General features: G+C 47.5%; 1 long non-coding RNA gene across 1 annotated transcript; it reads right to left on the bottom strand.

Annotated features, from left to right (window-relative positions):
* Positions 1-2213: 2213 nt before the first annotated feature.
* Positions 2214-24009, bottom strand: LOC121593722. Its single transcript, XR_006004833.1, has 3 exons — positions 22979-24009; positions 14742-14798; positions 2214-9024 (listed from the first exon to the last, which is right to left on the bottom strand). It is a non-coding gene; the product is annotated as an uncharacterized LOC121593722 (long non-coding RNA).
* Between the last annotated feature and the right edge of the window lie 152 nt (positions 24010-24161).

Raw genomic sequence — 24161 nt, 5'->3', positions numbered from 1 at the left:
CTAAACTCGGGCGTCGTAAATCTAGCAAAACTGGTTAAAAGTCTCAACGGCTTTCGCGGGGTTGCTTTTTGGTGTTTTTTTTTTTGCAATTTTATTGACCATCTCTACACCCTGGTCGGCTTGTTGTTTGTTTTCTCTATTTGTTGCAAACCTGGTGGTGAGATCAATTCCACAATTACAAGCATTTAAGGCAGCGGGCGCATGGACGGGCGGAAACAATGATCGCCCATAAATCTTAAGCTCAAAGTAGCAAAGGCTGGGATTTGGGCGGTGTCGGCACACCGCACGCTTAAGCTGCGGAAAACCAACCGCATGGTAAAACAATTGGAAATAAATGTAGTTAAAAATTCTAAACACATAAAACGCGCCTCAAATTCCCTCCCACCAAAGGCCCGGTGCCGTTGAATATGTATGGACAGTGCAGTAAGAAAGCGGAGCGGGGGATTTAGCGATGTGATGTCGAAAACGTTAAGCATTCGGATTCACCTGCACGAATCATTAACCCTACCAAACGGTCTATAACCGAAACGGGAAAGGAAGGAAAAAAATACACGAAAAGTAGAGGAAAAAGTTTAAAATAGCTCTAATAGGCCAGGAAGTTCAGGGTGAAAGAAGCCACAAGAATCATAAAATGGTAGATTTATTTGGAATTATACGCCCGCCCATGTTCCACTCCCCTTTATCTTCCATTCCTAACTCATCCTGATCACTTTTACAATCCCAATAGTTATCATTATCATGTTTAACTACGATCGTAAAACAAAATCAAGAGCTTGCGCGTCACGCAACAACCATCAAACGAGGTGGAAAAAAGAAATTCATCACCAACAACAACAGCAGCAACGACGACGACAACGACAACAACAACAAAAAACTCCACATTTCCTCTGGAATGCGTAGCTGTGTTGGAGGGAAAATTAAAAAAACTAAACCAAAAAGAACGTTGGGCAGGAAAGTTTGACAACACCGTTTAACAAACATAAACGTGTCTAAACTTGTGCCACGGAAGAAAAAAACAAACAAACAGCTCGAGCACACCCAAATCTCCCATTTCTATTCCGTAGCATGATGCAATCGACTGATTTGCTGTGCTGTGTCTAATACAATGTTTGGCCGAGTGCGGTTGATAAGCGAACCGACCGCTATCGGCGCGAAACGTGCTGCACAGCACGGAGCGCAACACAGTTTATCAACATGTCGGGCAAAAATTAGCGAAAGTAGCTCTTTCCACTCGCCGTGTGTGTTGGTGACAGTGTCCTTGGTGTGCTGGCGGTTTAAATTTAGCGCTGCTCGGGACTGATGCTGAAAACCTCGCCCAGCTGATTATGAGCTTGAGTGGCAGTTATGGGTCATTAATTAGTGTGACCTGTGAGCGGAGTCAGTGGGCAGGGCACGACATTGAGAAATGTTTTGAAGAAAAATAAATCATACAAAAACGCTTTTTGTGTGCACGAAACATAACATAAAGTAAGTTTTAAATCATCAATATTCCGCAGGAATCCATCCTCAGCCTCCATAATCGATCGTAATTGGGCTCTATTACGGTAATAACTTCCTCCGGGCACTTTTGCGCTAACCAACAGAGCGAGATGTGTGTATGTAATTCAACTAACCTGCCACCATCGTTCGCTGGAGTTCATAATTTTCCTCCTAACCTTCAGCTCGTTTTGAAGGAGCGAAAATAAACTCCCCATTTATGCGCCGGGCACAGCAGTCAACCAAACACACCTTCTGGCTGCATTCGTTTTTGTGGTGTAAAGTACTTCGAAGTGAATTTACCCACTCGTTACATCGACACACACACACATGCGATTGGACAGCTCCATTACACATCGACTACCCTCGGCGAATAGGAAAACATTCAGCAAAACCCAAAACTCCCCATTTCGTTTTCCGCTCTGAGTGTATGTGTCGGTGTGTGTACTGCCATCGGGAAACGATTTTCAGCGACCCAGCGACGTGAAAATTTATTGTCCATTGTATCATAAATTTCCTACACCATGTGTCCCGAAACCCTGCACGCGCAAAGTTTAGGGTCCGCACGCCCGCCCGCCGCTTGTGAGAAGCGAGAAGTGCAAGCATTTTCGACGTTTGCACGTGTCCTAGCCAAGCCCGAATTTTCGGTTCCAGGTTCCAGCAGGAAGCGCTACGAATGCAACGGAGCTTGTTTATGGCATCCTTACTAATCCCCCCCCCCCCCCCCCTTGGCACTGTTTTTGGGTAAACTCTATCATCCCGTTTGGTTCAATTTCAGCAACTTGTCGAAGTTTGTGAGCAGCAATTGAAGTACACTCCCGAAATACACAAAAACAAGGAAAGCCTCCCCCCAACGGTAAACGATGACCAGCACCACTTCAAGCGCAAGCGCTTTCCCATAGACCACATGGCCCGTCACCCCGTATAGCTTCGTGTGCTGCACTGGCTAGAGAGCAGACAATAAATTTCCATTTTATTACCATTTATGACTTAATTTGGAGTAACTGCTTTCCACTGCTTTCTCCCGTGTGTTGTTGTTGTTGCTGCAGGCCAATTTAATCGAAAACGGGCGAACACGATGTCCCAGAAAATGGGCACGGGCATTTGAAGCATGGCCGTGTCGTGGATACACCGAAGGACATTGCAATTGCCAAAGCCGAGCGGGGAGAGACCGGTAGTGGAACACGGTGGTATAAGTGGAGGTAGAACCACGACCAAGAATTAATCATCGGGAAGGCTTCAGAGCACAAAACATTGGCTGTTGTGTTGCTGGTGGTACGCAGGGTGAAGATCGGGACGGGCTGGGAAACAATCATGACGCATGTTACAGCAAAACGAGCTACCCTGCTCTTGCTTTCCTTCGCTCCAACCTGTTTAGGTGGAGTGTGGAGCGCTCGGTGCTCGTATGTGTTTGTTGGCAGCATTTGCATCCACACCAGCCTCCCGTCGGCCTGTTATCTTGTCACATTTTTCATCGCTACATGGATGACTGCAAAGTACAAAAAAATAAACAACAAAAACCGGCTCAAAGTTCCCATTTAGCTTGGTGAGCGGTTGGCGAGAGTCATAGGGGCTTGGCTGTTTGTTGTAGTGTTGTTTTGTAAATTTATAACAATAATGTAATAAACCCCGGTAATTGATGACTACCGATGCAGTGCTCCTCCTTTCTTCCGTTCTCCTCTCCTTTTGCATGCACCTATCTCCCCTAACTCGATTCGCAAAACTTGCCACGTGACCACGCTGCGACGGAAATATCCAGGCCAGGTTTGCTGCCGAGTTATTCCCGATTGCAACGTGCCTTGTTTGCGGTGCACAAATGATCCCATTTTGTGAGAGGAAAATTAAACATTTCTGCCTTTTCAGCTATGACACGTTTTAGAGGCAAAGCAAAGGTTTCGTTTGTGTGTCAATAGATGGCGCTGCTAATGCTAGTACTGTTCCACTCATGGTCGCTATACCACTCCTTCTCCTGGAACACCACCGGAACTGTTTATTGGGAAGGATTTGCTCGGGATTAAAGTGTCACTAGTTCGCACAGTCCGCACAGCATATTGATTTCCAAGAATTGGGGTTCGCTTCAAATCACTCGTCAGTATGTCATCTGTCCAATCTGGTTTTTTGTGTCTGTGTAATTGTTTGTGGAAAAGATTTGGAATCCACTATACCCGCTCACTGAAAACAGGAATCTAATGCCCGAGTAACATATGCACTATAGAGCCGAGTTTTAATATGTGGGCAGAAATGCTCTTGAATGCTTCCGTTCGCTATTGCCTTCAAGCGTCGTGCAAGGTGAGCAAACATGTGACACCCCTTGCATATGAGGGTTGAATGGTGTGTGGTTTTTTTTTTTTCTTCATCTTTCTATATCTTCCATTTGGAATTGAAATGGCAATTCAAAATCACCAACGAACGAGCGCTATAATCCGTCCACCGGTTGCGGTGAGTTTTGACGCACCAAAGAGGAAACGCACCGCTCTCGTTGCACAAAGAAAACTGAACTATTTTCTAGCGCCCACACATCCGTAAATGCTTATCGTTTCGAAGTGATTTTGGGGTACAACTTAAAAGCGAATGCTTAGGCTTGGTTAGTCCGGTTTGAGATAAAATCACACTTAACGATTTCGGTTTTACGTGTGGCTTTCGTTAAGCGAAAAAACTCCAAACTGTGCTGCGTAGGTTGTTCAGAAAAATACATTCACATACAAATCGCACTACTCAGAAGGCTCCAGCGATCGTTACACCCTCTGAAAGCAATTCATTGCAATAAAAAAGTAACAAATCCTATTCTTTTGCAAACTCACAGCATAGAAATGATGTTTTATGTCGTTGTAGATGCTGTTGACGAAGACTACTAGACAACACAAGCTTTGAAAAAGCTCGTTCACTTCAGGGGATGTTTTAAGAACTACGAACTTTTTTATTATCAAACACAGAAATCACTCCTCCCAGCACATGTCTGACACGTCGGCTAGACTTTTGGAGACAAGTCTCGCTGGAGTGTCCCACCAGTCACTAGACGGTTCCTTAATTTTATTGAATTTTAATGACGTGAAGAATGCAAAACCCGCGCGTCACACGTACACGAAGCAATCGCGGCCCGAACCTCGGCACGGGCAGGTTTTGATTCGTCCGTGCGGCAAATTTGAATATTTTATGGTATCGAAATCGATCGTAAATTTTCCACCCATCTCTAACCGCACCGGAGCACACGGATCGAGAGCGCGCAAAGGATCGCCAACCGCTTCGTTTGCCGAAAATGTAGCGCGGCCCACGGTATGGCTGGCGATTAGGTCCATTAGGTTTTGCTCGATTTTGTTGGAAGTTGCTTTTGGGACGTTTAGGGCTGGAGCGGCGAACAAAACAAAAAAAAAAAAGCGAGGAAGAGCAGCGCAGGGAAGTAGGCGAAAAGGCTGTGGGGATTAAGGTAATAAAGTTTTATTGAACAGGTTTCCACCGAACTTTGTGGTTTTGTGATCGTGGCACACAGGTTAAGGCCGAAACGCTGTGCGAGTATCCTCTTTTCCTGCTTCCTTCGGCCTGTTGGTCACCGATTGAAACCGATCTCCGTGATCAAGGGACGTAATGGGAAGAAGTAGAAGAGGAGCAAGAAAACGATCGCTGGGCCTTTGCCGTCTTCCTTCGCCTAGGAAGCGAGAAGCGTACGATCTTCGATTACATTCGAACCAGTGTCGCTCTTTTTCTCGCTTCCCCGTGGATGGCTTCACGGGGTGTTCAGGTTACCAGTCGCAGGAAACCATCGCCCAGACAGAGACAGAAAGGACAGCGTGCGGAGAGGAAACACATGTCAGCATCAATGTCAAGAGCGAGCGCAAGAAACACAGGCACTCGGTGCCCAGGACCGAAACCAATCGAATCAACCCAAAGGAATGCCCCGGGACGACCTCTGGCGCGCTCTGCCGAAGATTCTTGGATGAAATCGATACTTTTCAAAAAATAATCACAAGCAAAAACAAGGCCGGGGCAGAGGGCAGATGAAGCACGGGCATGGGTAGGACACAACCTTTCTGATACGACAAAAACCACACTCGAAACGAAAAGAACATCCCAGTACAAGCACCACTTGGTTCTGTGCAAGGCAAAGCGATGGAAGGAGTGCCTCGCGTCTTACCATCTCCAAAATTTCTATTCCCGCATAAGAACCAACCGTCGTCGTACGGCTTCGCTCGCTGCTCTGCGTACGAGAACTTCCCCAACCGGGAACGATACTACGCCCTGTGGTTTTGTGTATGGGTTTTTGGGCTTTGGGCCACTTTCGGTACGGCTAAGCACACCACTTAAGGGCGAAGAGCGCGCAAACTGCGCGAGATTCCCGAGAGCTCGGAAGAGCTGTCCCAGCCGGGCGAAAAAGACCCTTCCCAACGCGTTGTTGCGTCACCGCCACTGGAGTGCACTTGAGATGCGGGTTCTTTCTGGGCAAATTCGATGTCTTGCGTTCGCTTGATTCTTTCGTGAACCGTTGGCAACGTTAGCTCACAGGCCGGTCAAACTCGTCCAGTCAATCCCCGTGTTTTTAGGATTTGCATTGTCGCGATCATTGGCAGCTGCAAAGACTTGTCCCTTTGCTTTTGACTTCCCGTCCAAGTACTCGCACACACAGAAGGGACTCAATGGTTGGACTCGAATCGCACCCGGTGCCCCTGTGACGCTAGCCTTTGTTTACACTCCGTAGCCCCCTTGGCAGTGAGCGAAGGGGCCCTCCCACCGAGCAGAGGCGTAGCCGGCCGTCGACGCCAACGCGACGAGATGCGGCCTAGCTTAGCTCAAGCAACACCATCACAGTCCGCACCGGCAGGAGGCCTCGGCAGCTCGTGTGGTTTAGAGGGCGCGCGCTCGCTTAAAAATATCATCGCAATTTAAACACATTGTGGGCAGCGCACCGGGGGCGCAGTGTGCGGAGGTGGTGGAGTCATGTTGTGAAATTAAAATTGTCCAAACCCCTTTTGCCGTGTTTGTATTCATGCCTGCTGCTGCTGCTGCTGCTGCTGCTGCTGGGTTGTAGATCATATTTCGTGTGAGCCGCGCTCAGCTCAAAGCGGAGCAATCGGAGGGAAACCCTTTCGCTACCGGGGGCATCTGCGGATATCTACGGCTTCGGTTGATGGATGTCATCTCCACATGGCACGGTTTTCTGTTGGTTTGCGACCGTGTCTATGCTGTCCCCCATTTTTGCTTGCCTCCTAGATTGATTTCCCTCTCCGGGCGTTCTAGTTGAACTAACTGAGGGGCTCTAAAGTTTCAATTAACAAACGACGATGGAAAAAAAATTAATTGCATCGGAAACTAGTCAACCTGGAAACTGGAGCCGGGTGTGGGGGATCTTTTACTTCAGCACGGTAGCCGTGCCATTGACAACCGCCCTCCCGGAAGGGTTGTGAAAAGACAAGAATGCTTTTTCTTGTCTATCTGCTAGCTGCTTTCCATGTCGCAGGAATAAGTTTTTAAATATCAGACACAACAACATCTTTTCATCATAATTCTCCATCCGGTGAGAATTCGGCAACCAAGCCCCAAAAAAACCTTCCCACAAATCTTCATTAAAGTCTTGCGTACCTTTCCAATGCTTTGCCAGACTTTCCACAACGATCGGTTCTCCGCCTTGTTGTGATCTCCTAACCCCGACGGGTGTTAATTATTCTGCCCAAAAAAACCTTCTCCCACACACGCAAACTGTGGAAAGGATTCCGCCACATCATCGAACATTAATCAGTGTGTGTGAGCGTGTGCGTTTTTTTAGCGCCTTACATGACGCCCACCTACGACAAACCGCTCGACGCCACAACGGAATAGAGCAAATCCACGCCGCTGAAGCGTTCACGGTGAAGCGAAAGGGTTGGCGAAGATCATTAAACAGGTGAAGGGAAGCAATTTGGCGGCCGTGGCGAAGGAGGCGCAGACGTGGGAAGGCACAGAGTTGCTTGCGAAGCGGCCGAGCCCTTAACGAAGGATCCCGTCCGCCGGCTATTGGACTATTGGCACATCAACACACGAAAACACTCCACTACACACTGCATAATGATCGTCATCAGGATGGTGGATGAAAAATGAGAGGCAATGGGCTTCACCTCCGGCAGGACAATAAATCAAGCCATGGCCGGTCGGGAGAAGGGAGATAGATATTAGGCACCAGCGGACAGACGCCTTCCATCGATATGGAAATTGGACAGGTTTATGGGGCCACGCTGATCAATCATGCTGGCCCGCGTCTGGAGTAAGACATCAATCTGAATGGCGAGTGAAGTTGGCGAAACGTCTTCACTTGTGTGATGTAGTACGGTGCATTTTGTACTAAATATTTGATTGTTTTGCATGTATATTTCGAGATCATCTAAGATTTAATTCCCAGGTCTTTGCCGAAATAAAAAAAACAAATGCTGTCTACTAAAGTCTCAAAAATCCTCCAAGAACTAAAAGTCTTTGCACAAACAAAACCCGACAAAAGCCTTGTTCGCATGCAAGCGACCGAAAAACCCCGAAACAAAATGTCAAAGATTAAAACAGCAGCACAAAAAAAAAAAAAATATTAAAACCCCACCGCTGCACCGCTCTCCGCACAGTCCCGAAAGGAATGCAATTGGTGGTGCATTTTTCCTCCACTAGCTTGCATTTCCCCACAACCGAGTTGCGTGCGAACCATCCCGAAGCAACAAAAAACAACGACATGAAAACATGATTTGACCTTTTCAAAATCGCTGCCGAGAATGGTGGTGTGTGAGTGTGTGTGTGTGTGTGTGTGTGTCTGTGTTTGTGTAATGGGTTGCTACCGTTGAAGCCGGAATACGCGTTAGTTGGCGTCCGACCATCTTTGCCGTGGCCCGCAAAGCGCTAAAGCGAAATGGGAAGCGAGCCGAGTAAAAAAAAAGGAAAAGGAGACTCTTAAAAATTTGTAAACGCAGCAACAAAGGCATGCGAAATTCCAGTGATTTCTTTGAAGATTTTGTAATTTTTTTGCGCTGCTGGTCCAACATGGACACCGGTTTTGGCCAGCGAAAGCTTCTCCACGCCTTGGTGGGAGAGGATTTTGGTATGTTTTCGTGGACGTGTCGATAAGAAGCCGAAGCCTCAGTGACCATTTGACCGCACAACTGAAAGCCGATACCGCCCCACCTCCTCTTCCAGAAAGGCTTTCAGGAAGGCCTTGGAATGCCTGCCGGCTGGTACTCATAATTATAGGTCAGTCCCGGGCAGCTCCCCGGCGAGGAAGGAAGGTTGTTGTTTTTCGTGTTTCAGCTTCCACCGCCTCCGGTGGTGCCGTCGATGGCGCGGACGACATTCGATACATATGTTTCGGTTTGTGGTGTGCCATGCCACACACACAAAAAAGCGGGAGAGTTGCCTCAAGCCTCAAATGATCGGGTTTTTTCTGTGGTGGTCTTTGTAAAGTTGGAGTTTACCTGGTCCGTCTTAACCGACCCGAAAGCCCCGCGGCAGGAGTTAAATGATCACCGAGACACCGTGCCGCAGCAGATGGTTCCCATTTGGGTGGTGAAGAACTATTGATTGTTAGCCTTGGTGGGGTGTGGGGGGGTTCTGTGGAGAAAAAGAACAAAAAAAAAAGAAATAGATTTAGAACCAAAAAACCAGTGACTCAAAAATGTGTTTCTGCAACATGTAGAGCATGATTTGTGTTACAAACAGTGCGCGCTGTGGCGTACACGATCCATGGTTTTTACGATGTGACGGTTTTATTGCGGGCCCCCGGTACGTTTCTCCGCCATGGTTTTGTGCGCTTTACCGCACCGTCACACCGTTTTTAGTACACCCGAAGCGTACAAAACTGACGGGGGAGCTGCGCCGACGTGACGTGCTCCCCGACTGCTGCAAAGCGGTCAGCGCAAAACATAAAATTTGCACTTTAGCACAGCCCAAGCAATGCTGCAACAAAGCACAGAGAGTGCAGCGATTTTATTTTCATCGTTGGACCCGTTTGCGCGGACGATGACATTTGATGTTTGGCAAATGGGTGTGTTACCATATGTGTGAGTGGAGTGCGCGAATGCATCCTGCAACTGAGGCCGGGCAAATGATTCATCTCGCGCAATTTTATGCCACAAACCGCATAACGCCGCAATCACACACATGGTTGTACGGTATGTGTGTGTGTGCTTTGGCAGCGTTCCAATGTTTCGGTGTTGCCTTTTTACTACCCAGATGGTGCCACGGAACGGCGCCAGCTCGCCACATTATGACAAGAGAGCGATGGGGAATGGGACGACTCTTACTTTACCCCTTTTCCCTGCACACACACACAATGTTCTGATGACGATTGGCACAGCACACACAAAAAAGACCGCATCTTGCACTGCACTGCATCGTACCACTGTCCCAGGCACTCGCGCGCAAGAAACCTTTCAAAAGTCTTACCAGGGCCAGATCACAGTAGCACCGGAATCCCAACCAGTGGAATGATGATCGTCCGACTTCGTTACCAATTTACCGAGCGTCGGGGGTTTTGGGCCCTCCCTTAATTTACTTCCATTACCGCTCGAATGCATTCGAATCTTCGACCACTGTCGGTCGGAATCACGGCACGATAACAACACCCGCCGACCCATCCGCCGACCACGGTACTCCGCTGGACTCGATCGAAATGCCGGTGCAAGCGAAACGGTTTTACCAGCGCCGGTCCGCGCCACCAGCAGCAGCAGCACACACACACACACACCACCACCGTCCGTCTAATGGACTCTCGGAAATTCGAAATTATCTTCCACCCCTGTGTACCGGGGAGTGAATGTCTGTGTGAACCGTGTCCGTGTGTTCGCTCATAAATTTCCAAACCCCTGAACCGATCGCGCAGCATCATCAGCGCAGAGCAGCGCAGGGAAGACGCGATCAAGTAAACCATACAAAAGCACCCGCAACCGTGTGTATGTGTGTGAGGGAAGGGTTTCTTTTGCCGGTCTTCTTCGCGTTTCGATCTCAAAAAAAACCCTCCTCCTCAGCTCCTTCCGCGCGGTTCTGGCAGCCGAGAACCGAAAACCCATTTTCGGGGCATGATTGTGGGCCTCCCGACGGTTTCGTTCTTAGCCGTGTGCGCTCTATGCGGCGGAATTTCGTGCGGGCCCGACCCTTCGCTGCGCGAGCGTTCTCCCACGTCGATTGGACGTGGAACCCCACCACACTCTCGATTCTAAGCACGTAAAGATCGGTTTCTAAAATAAAACCGGTTCCAGGCCCGAAAACCCCTTGCGGACGAGAGCCGGTTGAGTGAACTGTTGGGTTTGATTGCTGCCGGTGGTGGTGGCGGTGGCGCGGAGAACAACCTGCCCAACCCCTTCAGGAGGAGTGTTGTGGAGCGCGCGGGAGAGTTACAAGAAGAAGAGCTACAGCAGAACGATAGTGCGTGGCGCGATTGATAGGTAAATAAGGCATTCGAGCATTCGACTTCCAGGCTTCCAGCTACGAAGGAAGACAAGGGGCAAGAAAGCAACATCCGATCGTGTTGATGCTAACGAAACGAGCGATTGTTTTTTCTTCTTCTTCTTCTTTTCGCGGGGAGCGTTGTCTGGTGTATTGCCCCCTGTTTTCCACACACAGGATCTCGGAAGGGGGTTTGGTGAGTGGTTTCCGAGCAAACAGGTTCTTCTCGTAGTTAGATTTTCACGTCTCCGAGAGGGGCGCGGACGGAGCCGCAGACATGTTGCTCAGACAAACGGTCGCTGATTTGAATAAATTAATTAACGTGCGGAGAGGGCAGCTACTACACACGCACAAGCGATTTTTTTTGGAGTTCTGCAGAATAACGATCGAGTGGAATCGAAGAGCAGCGAGGTTTTTGGCGTATTTCGTTAACGAGAGTCTAATGATATGGACTTGAACGAGTCAAACTAAGAGGTTAAGTTTGTCTACATGATGTCTATTCATAGGATATTATGAAGGTCGAAAACATTCATAAATGGTTAAAAGACAGGCACAGCATGTAGATAACAATATTCTTGGAGAATACAACAGTAAGCTGAATTGAATATCAAATGCTGTATAAAAGCTACGATGATGTTGTACGTAGACTTACTATAGAAGTTCAGTCTTCCATAAATAGTCCAGAATTTACAGATATTCAACGACTATGAAGTATCCCTCTCTCACACACACTGACAACAATCTCACCCAATCATTCCCAAAAATGGACTAAACCTCCTACTTCGCTTCATGTTCTATGTCCAAACTTCCATTCGTCATCCCGCACCTTATCACTGGCAGGCAATCTAAAGCCCCCCCATTCCTAAAGCGTTAAAGTATGCTTTCGTGAAAGAGAGCCAGAGAGTGTGGGTGCCGAACAGAAGAGAACAAAAAAAAACGACTGACGTCTATTTCACCCAAAAAATTCCTCCCTCCGGCCTTATTTGGTCCCTTTCGCGTAATGGGCTTCCCCTTACCACGTCAAAACCGAAACACCACACAAGGGTAAGGTGCAAAATGGTAATGTATTCGTCACCGGTCATCAGTGGCGAGGCAATGAAAACCACACGAACACACAGCCGGCAAGCCCAACAGTTACTACGCTCTGACCACACCGTCCGATCGAAATCGCCGCTCGCCTCCATTTGTATGGGTCGTCTTATCGCCCGGCGTAGCATAAATTACCTTTTTTTTCCTCCCCCAAGAAAGGATCAACTCCTGCCGTACCGCTGCTCCCGAGCACGCTACCCAGGGCAGGACGAGGCAAACACCAAATTTGGGCTTTGTTTTGGAGGGGTTTTTGTCCGAATATTAACATCACGGATGTGTGCCTGGTGTGACCATTGAATGACACCTTGGTTCTTTTTCGATTTCCCCCCCACAAGACTCGAAACACACTCGGAAGCTTGAGTTCAGGAAAATTGACCGAATAAATACATACTGATCCGTCCGGTGGCGATGGTGTGCGATGATGGTCTGGGACGTGACGTTATTTTCCCTTTTTCGTAAGCGGTAGACGATAAGGTGTAACGGCTTCCCTTTTTTATTCCCCAGGAGTATCAAAGTTATCAAAAGGAAATCGGAATAATCCCCCCGAAGCGTTGGCCCGGCTCGGGGTAACCGTGGGCAGAAAATTAGAATCTCATTTCCCAGTGGCGGTCTCACGGTGTATTTGCATCACAATTCCCGAATGCCCCGAATGCCCGCAGACGTTTAGGACCCCGGGCCAGCGTGCGGAACGTCGTGCGCCAACTCCGCGCGCGGGATAAACGGATTCGGTGCGGTACATCCGGCTTGATTTGTATTCCGTTGCACAGTTTCGTCTTGCCTTTCCCTGTGTATCAGCGGCCTATGCCGCTAGGCGAGTAGAACCCCTTTTTAAGAAGTTTTTTTTTTGTAAGATTCTCCTGAGGAACTACCCAGAGACCCTAGACATGGATTTCCTTCCTGAATCGTGCACTCTCTTTTCGGAGCTCCGCGCAGACGTTCTCGACAATCGGTAAAAAGAGGGGGAAACTTATTACCGAATCTACCGGTGCACGCTAATCGAAGCGAGTTGGAAAAGTAAAGGAATCAAGGAAGAACACACAAACCTAGAAAAGCCACTCCGTACGTTCGTTAAGCAATGGGAATGCCAGAGGTCCTACCGGTAGGATTATCGCCGCCTTATTAAAATAATGCTTCTATAACGGGGTAAAAGGTAAGATGGAAGCAGCTGCAGCTGTATGGTACTGCTGGAAGAATTCAAGACCATCGAGCAATGCTTTTCTTATTCAAATTTTTGTCTGTACCGAACAATGTTCCAATGCAGTGTGAAACATTACCACAAGTTCCACCCGTTCTCACGACGACCAACGATGACTTCATGGTGTGTTTGTACGAAGAACGTTGATTCCTATCCGTTAAGTTGAATATAGCATTTCTCACGGGCTCTCTTCCTCCAGAAGTTTCTAAAAGACAGCCGTCGTTTCACGTTGACAACTTACTGGACATCTTTTAGGGCGTGCAGGTGCATTCCAACGTGTCCCAAAATGAATTCTCCAATTCCCAAAGAATCAGTCAATTCATCTCGTCGTGTGTCTTCTGCCGTCTTGCTGGCCTAATGAGCTCCTATTAAAATTTTATTAATTTGATTGCTTCGCCTGCTATATTGAGCGGGCAAGGAACCCCAAGAATCGATCGCAAGTTTGGCAGAACTGCATCTGTTTTTCTCTGGCCGACCTTCCAAGAAGCCACCATCCAAATGCCGCGTCGGTTCGTTCTAGGAAAGCGGGGACATTCATTGTCATTCCCGGACGGTACCCGATGCGTGTGCCAAATCGCCCGCAGCCAATCTTTCCCACACACAAAATCGTTTCTGGGAGGCGCTTCACAGGGAAAATTAAGACACGGCCCAGCCGGCGCTAGATGCACCTGTAACTGTAGCCAATCCTCGATCGACGCTGCGAATTGGGATACAAGGTGAAGGGCCCAAAAGCAACAAAACCATCCGCCCTTCGCACATCAATATGCCGCCAAAGGGCAAATGTTTTGCTTGCGTTTTCGGACAAGGTCTTAATGCTTTTAGGCAATTTGGTGTGTGTGTTCCGTGCCAAAGAACTAAAGGGCGGCAATAAATTCTACCCCACGCCGCTATGCTTCGCCGTCTCCAGGCAACCCAAAACATAACCAGAGAAGGCTTTTACACGAAAAATGGTAAAACCCATTGTTTTCGCTGTTTCGATGGTTGTAGATCTTCATCTGTCTAGTTGCTTTTGGGTGGCAGAGCAAGTAGCGCAAAAACGAGCTTTGTGGTTTTGTATTTTGTGTTCATTTTCGTGCGGTTTTTTTGTCTGCCTTCTCCTCTGTATCTTCCACTTTATCCGATAAGTGCAAAACATAAGCAGTGGCACCTCTGGTTCCCCGAGGCCGGGTACGAGCTGATCGATCAGATAGCTCTGTGCCGAAGTGGAGCAAACGGCCCCTTCTCCCCAAAAACTAGGACACACTTTGCACGCGGCCTGCATTACAAAATGGTGCGGGTGTGGCCAGTATGATTTACGGGTGACGGGACCCGACGATACGCCATAATCATCGGCCGCAACCGTCTGATGATGATGATGATGATGATGTCTCGATGTCAATTGGCTAACAAGGGCGAAAGGGCGCCACATTATTCGACGCGCGTGATAACGATCGGTCCATTATTAGATGAGTGTGGCACACCCCTCGGTAGATTGGAGTCCCACCCTGTGTACGTGTATGTGTGTTCGAATGCGTGTCGGCGAGATGATGGGTTGCCAATGCACCGCGTGTGGGTGCGGGCTTGCCCTGGCTGTGTTGATGCACTTTGTGAAATTACTTACCCGTGCGGTTGGTGGCATGGTGGCAAATGACAATCCCGCGGGCTTCAAAGGCGTCATCTGCGCATGAAAAGAGAGGGAGAGAGAGAGCGAACAATGCACAATAAATTAATATTGACGTTATAATTCGTTCTGGTGAATGATATTTCAATTATGAGTATGTAGAGAAATGAGGAATTATTCAACAAGAATGTTGAAGTTCAAAAGTTTTGATTGGGGAATAATTACTTAATTTTTATTAGTAGAACAAATAAAGTGTGTTATTGCAGTAAGTGACTTAACATCATACTGTTTGGCTTCCAGTGACGAAAAAAATAACAAATGGCACCCCATCTGTTTCATCTCGCCTCAGCACAGAGGCACGGAGAGACTAATGTGCAACATATTACTCATGATCTGCATCTTGGAGACTGGACATCCGTGCCTCCGTAAGGACGTAATCGAGATCATACATCTTCGTGCAAGGGGGTTGAACGGTCGACTTGGGAACCAAACGCAACCGATAAATTGAAAACAAAATTCGAACGCCAGAGAACCCGAACCGAACGGACCTCACCAGTGAGTTTGCTTTGCTGTGCCTCGCTTCAACTCACCGTTCGCACTGTTCGCGTTTTGCCAGTTCCAATTCCAGAGGAAGAGATATTTCATGCAATTTCCTAGCACGCTGCGGCAGCAAGGGAAGCAATAAATCCAATTATTCTCCAAAAACTGCTCCCATATGACCGGGAACATATGTTTCGCACACTGTGTATTTTTTATTACCACAGCCCCATGGTACTACACATCCAAGCAACCAGCGAGTTAGCGGTTATTAAATGTTATTTTTTCTCTCCCTCTCTCGTGATCTGCTCGTGCCGTCAGCACAAAATGGAGTGCCGAAGAGCGCATGTTTTCTGCTTGCCTGTGCAAGATGCAATCAGCCTGGGTTGCACTTAGGCTTCTGAAGGTGGTGCAGTTTCTCCTTCCTCTCCCCCCAAACTCCTCCATCGCTTTGTTTCCTTCGAGTCGTTAATGGAGCAAATCGGTTTGCTCCTAAAAGCGGATCATAAAAATGGCACGGAGCGACCGAGGCACTGCGCCATCCATCTTATCGCGATCGCCTTCTGTCGGCCATTTTTACACCACGGGGAAATGAAGCGAGCCCCCCCCCCCTCCCCCACAAAACATGACTTTACGCCTCCCAGACATCATCTGCATATTCCGAAGGGGTTGTTTTTTTTTTGTGTACAAACCGTAGAAACGTTTAAAATAAAACTGTATTACGGGGTGCAAAAATAAGCATCAATCCTTGTGGATATTATTAATCGTTTTTCTTTTTTTTCGGTGCACAAAGAAGTAAATTGAGTAAAGCGTGTTGATAAATTAGAACGAAAATTGCGAAATTTGCCATTACTGGAAGAGCAATGGTACAGAATCGTAAGGACTGTACGTGTACCATCTGCGACGCATTGAAACAAGCAGCAATGCATCTCAAGAAACGGCTCGTTCAAGAGCTTGCACATGGGTGTGTGTGTGTGTGTGTGTGTGTGTGTGTGTGTGTGTGTGTGTGTGTGTGTGTGTGTGTGTGTGTGTGTGTGTGTGTGTGTGTGTGTGTGTGTGTGTGTGTGTGTGTGTGTGTGTGTGTGTGTGTGTGTGTGTGTGTGTGTGTGTGTGTGTGTGTTTTACAATTTACATAAAACCCTCCGCCTTTCTTCAACTTTTCAATTATGTTGGGCTTGATGCTGTTGAGCATTATTATTATAATGTGTAAGCAGCAAGCCCGCCATCATCGCCGTCGTCGACCGTCATCCATTCAAGGCTAAACAACAACAAGGAGCTAAAATGCAAACCCCCGGCAACGCCAACCGATACACGGTTACGTAAACAAAGCATGGCCCCTTGGTCAAAGAAAGCATGCCCAGCTGCTTTCGGACGGAGCGTAAACACGGGCTCCACGCGGGAGAAAGTGCATCGTGAGCGTGAGCCGCATAAACAAAACGGGTGTGCTAGCTGTCCTCGCATCCCGAAACGATCGGAGCAGCATCCGAAATAAATGCATTAGGCACAAACAAACATTGGAGTCCAAAATCGAGAGTATGGGTAAGAGAGAGTGTGTGTGTGTTTGTCTGCAGAAGCAACAGCGCATCGGTTTGTTTATCTTCTTTTTTTTAATAAATTGTAATGATTTATACTTACCATACTGGTTCGAGTGAAGGGTTAAGAGAGGAAGAGGGAAAAGAGGGAAAAAAAGACTCTGTTTACTTGGCAAGATGGCACAGGCAGCAACAGTTCTGGCAGCTGGCAGCAACACTTCCCACGTGTGCCGCAGTAGGTAAGGACATGTGACTCTCAATATGAGCAGAAGGACCTTACTGAACCGGTTAGCATGGAGAGTAGAACGCAGAAACAACGACAATCTTTGAAAACTGATATCTATGTTCGAAACATCTTATACATTTTAAAACTCAGTTGCATGAAACTAACGCAAGCAAAACGCCCATCCATCCCAACTGTCTTCTTCCATGCTAAAACACAAAACCCGTCACTCACTCAATCGAAAGTCAACACAAGAACGTCCCCGGACAAAGGGGGTGGAAGAAGTTGACTGCACATTAGCATTCCTTTGCCAAAACAGGGAGGAAGTCATCAAGGGAGTGAATCTGTTCAAACATAAGCAGTTTCCTCCCTGGTTTTTTTATTTGTTTTTCACTCCTTCCAACACACTGATCATTATTCTGGCGATGGTGTTCGAACGATTTTCCAATACACTTACTTTGCTGGGGTAGAGGCGAAGGAAGAAGCAGGAAAATTGAATACACTGACACTTCTTTCCCCATTGAATTCCATCACCCAAGGCAAGGTGCTTTCCGAAACGTTCCCTCTCTTTTTCGCTCTTGCGCTCGTAAGAGTTGTGTTTCTGTGAGTGTTTTATATAAATTATGTACGGCTTGAAATATGACGAAACCGCGTGGTACCATCCCCACGATAGATTTCCACCACGACCACCAACAACCGTGGATCCGCAACCGCTCACGACGGCGCACACACGCGGTAGCAGAAGAAGTGAAAGAGTTGTAAGTTCGTGCCGTGAGTAGATAATGATTGAACCGGGGGGCTGACTGGCTGGCTGGCTGGTTACTCTTCTTCCCGCCGCCGGCCGGAAACCGGGTCCATCCATTCGCGTCGTGTGTTTAGGTGATGGTAACACATAAATCATTATTCTGTTTGGTGGCTGCCTTTTTCCAACCAGCTCTCATCTTCCCCTGCCCGGGCACAGCGCTCACGCTAAGACAAGTGACAGTCGCACGAACGGTCGCAATGAGCGGAAGATTCTCGCTCGATTTTCTCGCCGCTCGTAAACGGTGTGCCGGGAGAGGTGTGCGGGCACACAGGAATGCTTCTAATTTGCATACAAAGGAAAGGGAAAGAAAAAAAGGTGGTAACCATTTCGGTTCGGTCATCGGGAACATACTTTCGGGAGGTCCCGTGGTGGTTTGTGCCCGTGCGCTTATCTAATTAATTTATCTTTCGTCATCGTCGAGTGGCCGGCAAGACGTCATTGGTGTTTTTTTTTCGCTGCTTAGTTGTTTCACTTCTTTTTGGCCAACCTGACCATCACTTCATAAACAGTCAGTGACAGTGACAGTCACCTGCCACGGGGCATAGAAACAGAATGGAACAGCGGGAAAACACACAAGTGACAAATTTGCTGTTCGTTAGCAGGACAGAAGAAAGCTTTCCTTTTGTGTCTCAAGGAAAACAATGTTTTTTGAGCGATTTTTTGTATTTACTTTCATGAAAACAGCTTATTGCTCGTCTTAAAAGTGGTGGGTAAACGGTTTGAAAACTAAAAATTACAACCAATAATCGCATTGAGCCCAAACAAACGACATTAAATGACCGAAAATCAATTTGCTGTGCTGTTGCGCTTCTCCCCTCCGGGACAGACAATGCTGGTGCCCGGCTTGTTAATACACTTCTGTCCCGAAAGCGAAAGGGAAAACAAGCGCTCGAATTACCCCCACGGTGGCCTGTGACCCGCGGGTGAACCTACATCATTTAGCGTGTAGAATTGATTATTACAAATAAATTGGACCTTACTCGACGGAGGCTCCCCGCTCGGAGCGGGGCGCCATGGAAAGCCACTTCTACAAGGGATGGAAGAAAAAGGAGCTGAAGAAAGGGCGAAAAAGCAGATGCTTTCATGCCGGGCCGGTAAAACATAATTTCGTTAACTCACCCCTAGCTCCACACAACACGGAGACAACACACACCGCTACAAAGGAGCGCCAGAATTTGATTCGATACGCGCGCGCTAGACCACTCGACCAACACCCCGATCTTTTAAAGTGAACGTAAAATATGGTGCAGATAAAATACGGCACCGGAATGTCGGCACGCAACGCAAACTAAGCAACCGCCCGCGCCCGCGCCAAGATGTGTCTATTATTATTTAATTTAATTCTAATTAACTTTAATTCATTCCACCTCCAACTCGCGAACGGCGAAACATTCCGTTTTCTCTGAGCTCGGTCTGGCTCTATCTCGTTTGCTTTGTTTTTAAAGTTCTCTCAAAAGCGAAAAAAACCTTTGACTTGTTCTTCAGGACCGTAGCACAGCGTTGTGCAGGCGGCCGTTGATTACGTCGCTGATTATTGATGGATGGTGCCCGCCGTAGTTGGACGATCGGCAAGAAACTTAAAGGGATCCGACGTTCAGGAAGAGGATCGTTTAAGGGATCATTTGTCAGAGCTGTGCGCGCGGTAACGAATTGTTTATTGATTGGCTAGACTGGAAGCTTATCAATAGCGCAAACCGGCACTCTGCACCTATCAATCTTATTTCCGTACAGCGCGGGAAGCAACACGAGATTGCTGTAGTCAGGATTAATAAGAAAAACAAAATGAAGCATTGTCAAACAGTTTGATTTAATCGAAAATATTTTTCCTATTGCAGTTTTGTCCAAAAAAAACTGATGTTTTGATACAATTTCCACTCGCTTGCTTTGTCTTAGTGACACTGCTTAGTACACACTCTGTATCTGACAGCTCGGAAAAAAGGAACAACATCCAACTGTCAAAGTTTAAGTTGTGTAGTCCCCTTTGTTTTTCGTTTCCAGCCGAGCTTAGGCATGCTTTCATGCTGACACCGATTGTGACAGTTTGCTCCAGTTTGAGACAAAGCGATTTTGACAAGTGGAGTTGATGGATTGGGGTTTAGAGCCTCAAAACCAATTTATTTATTTGCCAACTTTATCTTCAAGCTCAGTGGTTGTTGAGTTGATAAGAGATTGAAAATAAATTAAAAAGCTTGGCGCACAGTGCGACTCTTTGTAGTAGCGGTTGCAATAACTTCAATCTTTCACAATTTGAAAACACACACACACTCGCACAAAACACCGCCAAGAACTCCTCACTGGCACACACAAACACGTTCTTGAGTTGAGATGATCGTTGTGCGAAGAGGCGGCCAAGAGCTTCTTTTGCGTTATTTGTTTTTTTCTTCTTTCTATTAACTTCTGCCCTGGTACGTCGTTTGATGAGAGGGACTTCGCAAGCGCAGCTTCACCGTCCGCGACGCGACTTGCTTGAGCGCGAATTAACCGAAAGTACATTAAAAAGAAACAATACGAGTCAATACAAGAGCAAAACAAAACCCCAATACACACGCACACACATTTTCTAACATTTTAATGTGCTCCCGCCATCCTTTCCCTTTCGCTCGAGCCCGCCCGTCCGCCAGCCGAGGTTGGATTTTTTTTTGTTGTGTCCGTTCCATTCCGCAAAACTTCCACTCCGCCCTGCACACTGCATGGTGCTGACGCGCGGGTTTGCCGGCGGTGTTGCCTTCCCTTGGAAACGTTCAAGACGAAAAACTATACACACACTCCAAAGCATACACTCAACACGCTTCGGTCCGGCCCAGGCCCGAGGGGTTGTGTTCTACGGGAGTGTGTGCGCGCACATACACACACACTCGCGGCTGGTCTAATCTTGGCCCGCCCGTCCGCCTCTAACTAGTCCTTTCCGCAGTGGGTTTCCTTCCCAGCGTTAGAGCACTTCTCGCGCGCTGTTAGCTTTACTTCGCTTCTCCGTTCCAATGCGCGCATTTACTTCTTATTCGACTTCTATTCTTCTGCTTCTCGCGGGAAGATTTGTAGCTTCTTCTCCTCTCCTTTTATTCTTCCTTCTTTTCCCCGGCAACACGGCTTCTTCTATACTTTACGCGCTTTTCAAGATCGGCCTGTGTAGGCTTTCTGCTTCTTTGGTCAGGCTCTACTACACACCTTCCCGTCCCGTAGTTTTGGTTCCCGGCTTTTTCTCGTTCTGCATTCACCTCCAGCAACCCTTTGGTTAGAAGTTTAGAGCAAGATCAGTGCGGTAGAGGGGAAGCAGTCCCGAGAGTTTGGGAGGTTTTTTTTATGGTCGAGAATTATTTTGGACGTCGTTTTAACCTTCTCTTTCGTGCGTTAGAAACACCAAGCGGGGTTAGGCAATGGAGGGATTTGGAGGGATTGTGTCTAGCACAACCGCCCCCTGCCACCCTCACGGCTCGAAAGAAGAAGAAACAAAAAAACACGAGCCACATATGGGAGGCAGGAACAAACACACCCAAAAAAGCGACTGATGAAGGTCGAGATCAGAGCTCCAAAATCTCGAGTCTCGAGTCGATGAAAAAATGTGTCTGCACGTCTCCGTGCGCGGAAGATGCTTTAGAACGGTCTTGGGCCGCAAGATTAAGTGTGTGGGGTTGAAGATATGAAGCAGCGAGGGAGCAAAAACTGGAAACTGACGACGACGACGACGACGACGACTGAGAAGAAGTTGTCGGTGCTCGATTGGATTTCATTTCCCCGCCCCTCGATTGCTAAGGTCCTCCAAACTCCAAACGGACCACGACGGCTGCCGTCTTCCGTTGCCCTCCACAGCAAATCACTCGCACTTTCCAGCAAGCCAACGCTCGGCTTTAGCAAACGGCTCTATCAGCATCTCTCCCACTCTACTATCACCGCCTGCAAGGAAGCGACGGGGTGAGTTGGTAAGGAGTTTCGAGACTTCTTTGGGGCCGCTGATTTCATCGCTACCGTTCGCTGTGGAATCCACGCACGCACGCTCGATCGCAACCGCACGGACGATCGCGCGCGCGCTCGTGTGCGTTCTTGTTGCGTTTTTTTGCGATGCGGGCCAACGTGATAGCCATTGGGCTGTATTTCTTTGTGCTTACAAATTTGTATTATTTTTTTGTCGAGTCGAGCTGGCGTCGAGTTTGGTTTCAATCAACGAAAAAACAAAACTCATCACTTCGGCTGGCATAAGCAGTTAACTTTTTATACTACTTTTGCTGCACCAATCATCGAATATTTTGCTTCTTTCTGTTCAATGCTAAAAAAGCCTTCTTTTCTTTTCCTGTTTTTGTCCATCACAATATTTTAAATAATTCTTAAAGTGTTCACAAAGCAAGACAAACAAGAAGCGCCGAATGAAATGCTATTCAAGCATCGTCGGCTTGCTCAACACAGCAAAAAAAAACAAAGACATAACAAGCAAGGATCGCTTAACAATCGCCACAAAGTTAACCGACACATGCCACTCATGCATCACAAGGGATATCATTTTGACACTTTTGTCGATAATTTGCGCTCCTCGAGCAAAACGGGACGGCCCACTGGGCAGGTGCACACCATTCCATCCGGCGTCAACTCGGATGCCGCACTCAGGAGCACACAGGTGAAAGCAATGCGCCCGTAGTGAAAGGAAATGTCCCTTGGACTGGGTGAAATGATCCTTGCCTTCCCCATTGCTTTAATCGGAACGGTACGATCTCCGTACTTTGAGAACTCGATCGGGAAGGTCGGCCCTTCTTCTTTCCGTGCCGGAAGTGACGCAGGAAAAAAAGAACAACAAAGGTGACACAGGCACTTCAACACACTCACACTCGCGTCAGACGAAAGCAGGTGAATTTTTGGTGCGCCAGAGTGAAAATGTAGAATGGGCTCTTTTCTTTTTCTTTTCTTTGGTAGACAAAAAAAAATCGTTTGCGTTGCAAAGAATTGTGAGAAACTGGCATAAATCGTGGCGGACTACAAGTGAGTTGTTTTCTTCCTCAAAATCGTCATGAAAGCATATTTTATCATACTCGTGCGCTGCACTTGATGCACTGTTTGTTTTAAAGCATATTCTCTTTTTTAATGGAACCACACACAGAAAAAAAACTATTTTAAAAAGTTGAACATTTTGTACAAATTAAGAAAAAGAGCTTACCATTTCATTCGTTTAAGCACATTAGATTCACATTTTTGTAAAAGGTTTTTGGTCCCAACACTTTACCCTCGCAGTCAGTCAGTTCTTCCACATGGTTTTTCGGGGTTTTTTTTTACTTAAAAGGCCATAATTTCCTTTTGTTGAGTCTTTTTTCGCATTAATTTAGCATGGACAAAGGATGTTAACGAACGTTTTACAAAATAATTGCAGTCTTGTATTCTCTTCGCTGGTGTCTGAATTTAAAAAATGCTTCACCACTTTTCACTGATTAGCTTCAGAAAACGTCACAATTTTTTACGATACTAAAAAAATCACTCGCGAATTTGCCGATTTTTCCGTTTGGCTCCAGTGTGTGTTCGGGTTGAAGATGGCCGGTTTAGGAATATCGAGAAACTAAAAAAAAATCCCAACAACATTTTTCCCGTCAAACGCTGCGTTTTCTTATCAGACTTGTTGGTTCACAATTGCTGAGTAAAAATCTTCCCTCAGTTTCGTGCCCGGCACAGCGTTCATGGTAGAATAATAATTTGAAAGAAAAACTTTACACCATTGCACCGAATTTCTCTCCGCAAAACCTCCGCTCGCGAATTTCCGCAGTCGCGTTCGATTCCGTTTTCCGTTCCGACCGGCCAGCGGAAAGCCAACTGGAAAGTGTCGTACACCGCACGCAATCTGGTTTTTATTTTTCCGCGACGCACACCCGAGAAGCGCAACACAAACGCACCGAAAACACGCAACAAACACGCGATACTGCACTGCTGCTGCCTTTTCTGTTTCGCTGTGAGCTTAGATTTTCCAACTCGCTTTTTCGTGTAAGCCCTTTTTCCTACTGGTTTGGATAAAAAACCATTACGTGTAACCTTGTGTGTCCGTGTGTCCGTGTGTATGTGTGTTGGTACGTGCGTGTACTTTCCTTGGCCACAGGACCGGGGACTTGGTGTGCCGCGCGCGCACACACAACGGCACACAGCAAACGGGGCACGGCAGCAGACGACCACGGCGCGACTGTACGGCACGAACGTTTGAAATAAAATAAAATTTCTTCCCTTAAACTGCGCCCAAGGAACGTGTCCACGCAGTCGGCCGCGGCTGAGACGGCACTACACCGCACGCCCTCTCGCTCGGTCACCCACGGCAACCCGTCGGGGGTTCGGGCGCGCACACACGCACACACCTTCACGTA

The sequence above is a fragment of the Anopheles merus genome, chromosome 2L (assembly GCF_017562075.2).
Source record: "Anopheles merus strain MAF chromosome 2L, AmerM5.1, whole genome shotgun sequence".
NCBI lineage: Eukaryota > Metazoa > Arthropoda > Insecta > Diptera > Culicidae > Anopheles > Anopheles merus.
The sequence above is the reverse complement of the archived record's forward strand: the minus strand, read 5'-3'. Positions and strand labels throughout refer to the sequence as shown.